This window comes from Rutilus rutilus (genome assembly GCF_951802725.1).
Source record: "Rutilus rutilus genome assembly, chromosome: 2".
Classification (NCBI taxonomy): domain Eukaryota; kingdom Metazoa; phylum Chordata; class Actinopteri; order Cypriniformes; family Leuciscidae; genus Rutilus; species Rutilus rutilus.
The window spans coordinates 27,323,575-27,334,194 of record NC_140210.1 but is presented as its reverse complement, the minus strand read 5'-3'; positions in this window follow the sequence as shown (position 1 = coordinate 27,334,194).

The window sequence follows — 10,620 nt, the reverse complement described above, 5'->3', positions numbered from 1 at the left end:
TAATTGGTTGGTTTTACATTTCCACCTTGTGTTAAAGCACTTTCCGTTCTTCCCTACAGCAATATTACAAATTAAAATTTGCTTATCTACAGGGCTTGACATTAACACCCGCCAACCCGCCAAATGCGGGTGGATTTTGCTCGTGGCGGGTAACGCAGTCACTCCAACTAGCCACTTTGGCGGGTTGAATAATTGTAGTCTTTTCAAAAGGCATCTGAAATAAGTGTGACACTACGACACTACAAATCCCATAGGGCTGTCAACGAATATTCTAAATTCGAATATAAATTCGAATAGTTTTAAAAAACAGAATTTCGAAGGTGAAAATTAATATTCGAATGTGGAAAAACGCCCGCGGTAGCAGAGGCGCGGCTGTCTGCTTTGCGAGTGGACGCGCTGCCTGAGGGATCATTTTAACGTTAAACAGAAACATTACTTAAGTGTAGGCTACTGTACTGACTGAATAGATATCGCATGAATAAGGTAGGTTAGATACAGCAGTTTCATGCACTGCAGGCTTCCACTGGTTTGATTATTTACCGTTTCATGTCAAGGAAAAGTTCCATGTTTACCACAGCACAGCTCGCTCGGAGCGTTCAATGTCGGTTATATATACTGTAAAACTTCAATTAATGTTAATAATATTTGTTTCAATCACTGAATGAAGCCTGCTATATAATCGCGACCTTAAATTGCTTGCACAAAACTCTTGATCAGCACTCAACATTTGTTGTTGTTCATTTAAACTGTTATGCACAGAGCGTCATTCGCGCTACATCACATTCGCGTTACATTCAGCGCGCCTCATTCGCGCCGCAAGACCTCCAGACGCGCGTAAACGCGTCTTTACACTCGCGCCAGACGCTCTATTCGCGTTTGGTGCTGAGGGTGAGGGCGAGAGAGAGAAAGAGTGCCTGCGAGTGAGCGAGCGAGCGAGAGTGAGTGAGGTCTGTGGTCTTGGCCATTAGTTGATTTACTTGTTTTCGTGTAGGTAATACGTTGTCAAATATGTTTAAACTTAAATAAACTACCTATACAAGTAGTTATGTCTCTTTGTATTAATTTGTCCTGTTATTGACGTAATGCGCGTCATTGACATGCGCAACCAGATGTTCGAATAGTTCGAATATAAGCTATGTGTTTTTTTTAGAGGGAATATTCGAATGTCATTTTTGAGCAATTTTGACAGCCCTAATGAGTATTGTCGCTAGTGACCGACAACAAAGAATCGAAGAGACCGCTAGCTGCCCTGCTGGAGTTATGTCGTATGCTGTATTATACATAATACATGGTTTTATTTTAAAAAAGGAGCTTTACACACAACCTTATCAGAGCTAATGATAATGACCTGTATTGTTATATATTTATGTAGTCTTTATTTTGGTGTGTACAGTGGTTTTACATTTAAAAGGGTTGTAAATCTAGTTCAAGTAAATTTTAGCACGCCATAGTCAACTTTTATCAGGTAATTTCTCAACAAAAAAAAATGTGGCTAGTAAAAATGCTGTGTGGCTAGTAACTTTGGAAAACCACTAGCCACATTGGCTAGTGAGCAAAAAAGTTAATGTCAAGCCCTGCTTATCTACATCGTCATCAGGGGGTTATTGCAGATAGCACCGAACCACACAAGCATTACTCTTTATCTCTGTTTATCTCTTTGTCTGTGTTTGTGAGCATGAATTCTCAGATGTGCAAATTAACACAGACATCACAGCCTCTAATCTCTGGCTTGTTTTACTCGATGTGGTTAAACCTGGCTAAAAGCCTTGTACTGTCCCAAATCTGTTTTTAGACAATTGGGGCATTGAAACAATGTAAGCATTCTAATAAAACTGAGCTTGTTTAATGCTACCAAGAGGATTGGGCTGGGTGGGGGTCATACACAAAAGGAATGAAAGACAAAGGTTAAATAGCCTAACAAAAACTGACATTTGAAATAGAGACAAATACTTGTCACTCATTTATTGACCTGTTAATATTGTCATTGAATATAGTATCAAACATAATAATCAGAGTATCAATTCGTAAAAAAAGGTCACCAAAATACTGAAATAAAACCTTCAGAATTTTACAAATAGCACTTCAGATGCATTATACTTATAAGTTTAATTCAATTAAGGTGATTTGGAGGGGGAAAAAAAACAGTCACATGAACTTCATTGAGAATGGCCATAAGAAGATAACATCTGTGTACTTTCCTCTCACAAAAAAAAGAAAAAAATGGCAAGGCAGGAATGTACGTTTTTTTATATTATTCAGTTATAATAATAACATTATTGGCTTAAAATAGTCCATTAATCTCCACAATCTCCACACGTCAGACCCCTCTGATTATTAGTATAGCCTAGTAAATTACCTCTGGGATAGTATTAAAGATGTTAATTCAGGATATTCACCCAGTAATACAGCGATATTCACCCACAAATGAAAATGTCACCCAAAATTTCTGTCATCATTTACCTGTATGCCTTTGTCCCCCTTTGGAACACAAATACTTTGAAAAATGGCTGGGTTTTTTTTGTTACCTCTGGTTTGTATCTGGTCAATAAAATGTTTGACATTTTTAATGTTGTAATGAAGTAGAGGTATCGACACAGATCTTTTTTTTTTTTCTTTTTTTTTTCGTGCGTATGAGTGTAACAGATTATTGAAAGAAAAAATGTAAGGTACGTAGCTTTTTTTTGACAATTGTTGATTGGATTTTGAGATGTGGGTGTTGCAAGGCAGATGAATTAAGGCATTTAAGAGGACTAAATGATTGGAGAAGTCCTGCATACTATACATCACAAGAGAGAAGTTTGTTGTTTCACCTGAATGTTTTTTATTAAAACTGCAAGGTCAAAAAACAAACAAAAAAACATTCACAATAAGTAACATGCATTTAGAATAGAATGGGGGTGAATTGTCATTTGACTACAACTTTAAAGATGTGTTATTGCAATGTTGCTATGTCAGTGATTGAGGCCAGGCCACCACAGAGAATCTCTAGGGTGAGACCTGCGAAAACAAATAGGCACACAGTGGTTGTCTGATTCACTGACCTGGCATACACAGCCACTCCCTGTGAAAGATGACTCACTTTGTCTAAGCATCTCTCTCTGCACTTCAACCAGGTGAACTTTGCTGTTCTGATGTCAGTAGTGTTGAAATGCAATGCCTGAGGCTAAGAATGTTCAGAAACACTGGGCGTGCCTGGATGCAAGTCTTCTTTTCTCCCAACCCCTCCGTTGCCTCTATCCCTTTCTCCTGTTCTCTATCCACCCCCTTCCCTCGAACATAAGCACTCCAATCACTTAGTATGCACTCCCTCTCTCTTTCCTCCTCCTCTCGTTTTCTCAGTGACATTGGTGGTCGGTGTTTCTACACAGCAGCAGCAAATAAATCTGCATGGAGAGCAGAATTATCCCAGAGCCGTAAATCTCAATCTGCTGTTGCAGTTCCATTCTGGTTGCTTTAAATCATATTAATGTCCCCTCTGGTCTGTATTTCCTCCTAGTTCTTTTTTTATTTTATATATATAGGCCTATATATACATTTTTTTGTGTACACCGTTCTGGATTTTCTCTGAAGGTTTGTAAAACTAACAGATTTAGACAGTGTTTTGAAGACACCTCAGGGACGCTGCAGTCTGGCCAGAGAGAGTGAATTCTGTCAGCTACTGTGTCTCCAAAGGTTGGGCTGGGGCTGAGACTGGAGAGATATGTTGACAGAAGCAGGTTTTGTCATGTCCGAGGGTGTAAGTCATGCACTGCCTTCCCTTCATTGCAAGAACTGATCAGGGGATGGATGTTGGTACTTCATTATAATGGAAATCCCATGCAACTTTTTATCAAGCATTTTATCAAGAGAAAACATTTTTAAATTTAAGAACAGGTTCTCTTTAAATGAATTAGTGTGAATTTGAACTGAATTTAAATGACAGGAAATGGAATTTACTGAATTGTAATTCAAAGAAAGTTCACACTACAGTCACCCAGTCAGAATAATTACATCATTCATTTTGACTAACCATGCAGATTTGTCCCCTGATAGTTCAATACTGTCAAAATAATCCACACAGCCATCAAAACAGATTTGAATTTTGCCACAACATTTCAAATGGACTCCATTTTTATCATAATAATATTGACATAAATTTGTGGTCAATTAAAGCATTGGGGAATTACATGTAATCTTGATTAACCAATGAAGTACTTGTAAAAAGATGTGAAATCAATTATAAACAAGTTAGGTCAAAAGTAATCAAAAAAGTAGTCAAATTATATTACCTTATTTAATGTAATGGATCATGTTAATAACAATAATTGTTATATAATTTGGAACTACAATTTGTAAGTAATCTGCCCAGAACCGATCCTGGAAAATGAATTGTTCTTCCACCATGGTCCATAACATTTGACATTTTTTACTTATTTTAATTTTAATATTTATATATATACTTTTAAGTAATTTTCTAATTATACTTCCCAATTCAAATAGAAAATCTACATTCTGTTTGCTACCTCAGTTCATATTCAGGAATTCTCTGTTTAGTTCTACATGGCACACATCCCTCCTGTACATTGACAGTATTGATCCTTTTCACCCTATATTAAACACACATGACTAATTTATGATTCTGAGGGATAAAGCATGGGAAATGTCACTGTACTGTTATCCATCACACTCACTTTCTGACTGAATCGATTATAAGGTATGTAAATAAACTGCATTTTATTATAATGGACATTTTTCAGAATCAGTTTTCTAAGGAAGAGAGACCTTTAGCTTTCACTGTGACAAGACTGAAGAAGGAAATTGAAAACATTATGGAAGATTATAATCATTACAAAATACATTTTTAAATATGTTTATGCAGAATTAAAGAGCTTTAGTACTTAGGAATATATATACAGTTACCTTCATGTGCAGATGCATATTGGTATTGATTTGAATCTCATTGCTCTTTCCTCTCTATATTGATTATTGACATGGGACTGATGTCCTCTTTACAACTCCAGAACCCAGTCCTCATGACCTCTTTTTTCTCTCTGGCCCTTCTGCTGTAAGCTTGTCTTTCCCTTCAGCCAGGTGGGATAATCCATCAATTTCTACTTGCCAACAGCGTTTGTGTGTGTCAGTGTTTGTGAGGGACACAACTGTTCCTATATTTGTATATCGTGTAATTTTATTATTTCCTAAACAACAGAAAAACCCTTGTAGCTCTTCACTGTCACAAAAGTGTTGTAGTCACACTCACATCACCAAATTAGGAGTATTGTACACTTTTTATCAATGCATATTATTAATGAGACTGAGTTGAAAATTTTTTTTATAGCTTCACTATACACTGTCCATACACACATTTCTGTTCACGTTTTCTTTTCTCACTCCGCGTGAGCGTTGGGTCTGAGGAGTAAATTCTTACAGACTGCACCTTTAAATAAAAGACAAAATAATATAAAGATTAAGACTGTTAATGTGCACTATAAAGTGCAATTATTAGGGTGCTATAATGATTTACGTAAAAATAGACAGTTCCAATCCTGGATGCAGACTAAAGCAACAACGACTGCACAGCACCCATGTGGCAAAAATGTTAAGTGCAAATTTTATTTTTCTTATTTTATTTATACAGAGTATGCAAAGATTTTTTTGCAGACATGGAACCAGATGGAGGAATTGAGGTGTTCAGTTGAGTCATCAGGCATTGTTAGTGTTCAAGCAGTGCAATGACAGTACCAACTTATCTAGTAAAGAACACCAGGGAACAAATAAAAATAAAACAGTAAAGGGCTAAGCGCTGAACCCTGTGGGACCCCAGTTGTGAGAATGCAGCGATTGAGCCTTTTCAGCTGACCTAGTATGACCTTTTATCTAAGCAGGATATAAACTAGTAAAGCACAAATTCAAGTGCCCATGTATTTTGAGATCAGCAGAATGATATGTCTGTACTTAATACACCTGAGAAATCATACTGGCTTAGTGTAGATGCTTTGGCTGACAGAACTTTGCAAATTGCAAGTAAAGCAGCTTGAATGATACAGCCATCAAAACAGATTTGAATTTTGCCACAGCATTTAAAATGGACTCCATTTTATCATATAAATATTGATATAAATTTGTGGTAAATTAAATCATTCTGGGCAGTGCTGGGTAATGTAACTAATTACATGTAATTTTGATTAACAAATGAAGTACTTGTAATAAGATGTGAAATCAATGTTATAAACAAGTAAACAAATTATATTACCTTATGTTGATTTATATGGGCGGGGTTGAGGAAAAGAAAGAAAAAATAGATATTCTGAGAAAAACGGTAAATACTATAATAATTATTTTTACTGTACACCACAGATTTGTGGCTGTTTCTGCCCGAGCAAACAAAAGCAAACTAAATCCTGCCGGGAGACATGGCTAAACACACACAGAGAGAGTGAGGTGGAAAACAGAGTAATGCCATGGCAACAGGAAACAATACTGTAAGAACTTGTACCCAGTATGCATATTTGGTGTGTGAATAAGATTACTGCGACTTTTTATTACAGTTTGGCTGAGTGCACTCTGGAACACTGGGAACGCAGGTTTTGTAGCATTGGCCTTTGAGATTAACTGTAGACTGTTATTTTTTTAACCATAAGTTAGTGTGTGAGAATCCCAAGCCTATGTAGCATATGCGACTGGTTTTGTGTATGTGTCTGTACTTCCGATGTCTGACGCATTGCCGTCGTCCTCAGCTATTCCCTGTCCTTTTCCCTCTCCTCAAAAGCCAAGACTTCCTTCCAGTTGTTTTTGTTGAATCCAAACAGCCATTAAGCCATTGTAGTTAAAAATAAAACTTTAGTGGAAAAAAGAGCAAGGTTGGGAAACATGACTGGTAAGAGCAGGAACGGCCATGAGCACGTGCGATGATGGTTTCACACAGAAATTTCAACTGCAGATACGGGGTGGGTCTATAACTGCCTCTGTCATTATATACACTGGAATTTTTTATTGTTATAAACCTGAATAAAATGTGTGAACATATGCTGTTTTGTATGTTGTTCCACACTATCTGTTACAGTCTGCCTATTAGTTGGGTGTGGAAAAGAGAGGGGGGATAGAGAGAGGGAGGAAGAGAAATAAAACAAGAATGTGACTTTGCCTGTTTTCCTCACATTTGTATTGGTCTTTTTCAAAACCACGTGTTTGTGTGTGTATGAACTCTGTCATTCATTGTACCTCATTTTCTCTGGTGAAAGGAAAATGGGTCCCACACTGCAAAAGAAAAATTGTCAAACCGGTTTTCTCCACAGCTGAACCAAACAAAAAGTTTCAACACACACACACACACACACACACACACACACAAGATGCAACCTCAGGGCACACATACCTGCCAGTATTCAACCTTGTCCTTAAGGACAAGACCAAGCAGACTGCATCGGTTGCGTCTTTCATGCAATCCCAAACGCACACACACACACACACAGGGGGGCCTGGGGTTCAAGGCCACGCAATCCAGTTTGGTTCAGAAAACCCATTAACAATGAAAACGAATGTTTATTAATGCTGTAATATATGTGTCCCATAGCCTACACAAGACCTCTTAAACAAGGCTCTTGGACTATGAGGGCTCCCTGGAACTTACTGTTGGGCCCTATGTGAATATGAAGGCCCTGTGGAGTTACAAATTTAAGAATCTGTATAAGATCTGCTGATCTTATGTCCTTACATAACATAACATGAAAAACTAAGGTAGAGCACATTGAATTTAGCATTTAAGGTTATGATGATGATATCAGCTGTTAATCAAAGTTTCTAACAAGAGATTTCTGCCAGTCCTGTTCTCTCTATTGTAAGTTAAATGAGTCAGATTACTGAGACTCTCACCCTCTATCTTTAATAGATCTTGGAGCCCCTGTCCCAGTCTTTGAATAGTTATGCTGATTGGATTAGGATTGGTAACACTCTAAACTCTAGGGCGGGTTCCTAAACCTGTATACTTTATTTGCATGCTTTATTTAAGGTCGTCACCCAGGTGCTTTGTCTCCATTTCTAAGTACTGCCCTCTAAATGTATATAAACTACAATGTACACTGCCTTAGTAAGACTTGATGACTGCAGCTACCGACAGCTCGTGTTCTCAATAAAGAATCCTGCTGAAGATACAACCAAGTCTCCTGGTCTTCGCTTCTGAGTTTCCTACAGCACCAAAATGTCTACCCCTTTTCCACCAAGGCAGTGCTGGTGCCGGTTCAGAGCCGGTGCCTACTCGCGAGCCAGTTCTTTGTGTTTCGACAGCCAAAGAATCGGTTCTCGGCCAGGAAAATTGGTTCCAAAGCAGCACCAACTCTTTGCTGGACTAAGAACCGTTCTTTTACCACGTCATGCTTACGTCGGGGGCTGGGGGGCGGGGTTATTGTCGAACTTCTTCTTGAACGTAATCTATAGTAATCCAGTCGAGCCGCACAAATGTGTTCTAAACGTCTTCTTCTGACCCCAATATAGGATCGCAATACCAGGAGAAACATTTGCAGAAAGACGATGTAGTCCGCCATTGTAATTGTTATGCTTGAAGTTGGCGCAAGCGTTTCTAGGAAAGCTAAGATGTAGCCTATGGCAACGTACACAGTGACATAACGACGTCGTTCGCTGGGCTCTCTAGTCAGTGGAAAAACAAACAGGTTCTGAGAAGGTTCGCAAGTTGAAGCAACTTTAAACTAGCACCAGTTCCGAACCAGTTCTTTTTTGGTGGAAAAGGGGTATTACAGAACTATTGTCCCATCCTGTTTAAAATTATATTTATTAGAACCACTCTTTGAGCTTATTTTTGTGTGTGAAAGGTATTGGAAAAATAACTATTTATTATTACAGCATAACCGCCCATTTTCCCTAAGTTGAAGTGAGACAAAAAATTTAAACATTGCCTAATTTTTTATTTGCATATTTTTTTGTTGCCTAATTATAAATGATCCAACAAAATGGGCCTAGAGAGAGCAATAGAGTATGTTTTAGCATAGCTATTATTTAACTGTAAAAAGTAAAAGCGTACACCCTTCACTCTACAGTTGTTTAAACGACTGTAAAAGATGCACCTTATAGTGTATTTTGGAAATTACAGCTTTTTTTACTGGTCAAGGATTTTGTGAGACTATGAGGGGTGGAACTCAGTTCTTCTAGATTTGGGGGCAAGATATTTTCTATATTTTAATGCATTAATTTGAACTTTGAGAGTTCAGAAATATAAGAGCTCAAACCCATGTTCAGCAGGCAGCCTATGAATATAAATCAAACTTGCATCACAAGTGTATTGTTATTCTCAAACCATTTGCTGACCAAACAGAATTTCATTAAGTTTAGTAACAACATGTAACAATGTTTACATCAATTAATTTGGATAAATATCAGGTACCGTATATAGCTACATGTTAATTTTTCTCAAGGAAAAATCTCTCACTAATGCTGTAAACATACAGGGAGTTGATATTATTATTAAAGGTTGAAATTAACAACTCAAATATAACATGGTTTTTATAATAATAACGTTTTAATATTTTTAATGATATGAGTAAAATTATGATATGTAATATAGTGCATATATTTAGCAAAAATACTCCCCTCTATAGGCCAAGTACATTTTTCTAGCTATATGCTGTGGTCATGGCTTTTCTGAGGTAAATGTTACGTTACGTGACATATTGTTCTCCAGTTGTTTTATTGACCTATTTCCGTGGCTGAAGCACTGATTGAGTGATTACATGAGACATGATACATTTCAGCAAGTTGTAGGCTACTGTATCTTCCAACATAGGTCATTCGAATTTATTTACTAACTAAAGAAGAGCTTTAGATCAGTTCACGTGCCGCTTGAACCGTGGTGCTACAGCGATCTGTCACGTCATATTAAAGGGTTACTTCAGGATTTAGCATTAAGCTTTGTATTAGTAGAAAACCTGTAGTATTTTCGAATTACCATGCTTTCCACCCTCATGTGACCCTGAGACAAGAGATTTATGTATTTTTTGTCTGGAAAAAATCCTCCGATGACGCAAAAATCGTCATTTTGCGTCATCGGATGATTTTCTGGACAGAGGCTAAAGACTACAGGCAGTAGATGGCGTTGTTCCGCATGTTTTCAGCCCGCCCATACAGGGTGGGATCTCACTCAGTCAGAATGTACACACAGTCAGCCTTTATTTGGAAGCTAAGCTAGCAGGCTCTTGTTCTGTGGAGAAAGCTGAATAGTAGGAGAAAGCTGAGTAAGTAACCATCCTCCTTTTCCCGGACTTGTCCGTCGGGCGAGATCGTTCAAAATGTCCGGGATTCAGCTTTTGCTTTCTGCGGTCGCCGTTCATTGTTTACATACATCATGCACACCTTTCAATCTAACTGAATTCATTCCGATTGGTTAATTTGAATGTAATGTTTACATGAACGCTAAACAAGTGATCGGTTGATGTGCGTTTTACCATTGCTAAGAAAAATTCCCGCTCCTCCGTGAGAGATGCGAGACCCGGCGCGTCTCAGTAATCACGCCACCGGCCTCGCGCCGTTCTCCCGCGGCCGTCAGCCTCGTCCTGCTCGCCACAGTAAACATGATGAATGGTGACTGTAGAACGCAAAAGCCGAATCCCGGACATTTTGGACGATCTCTAAATC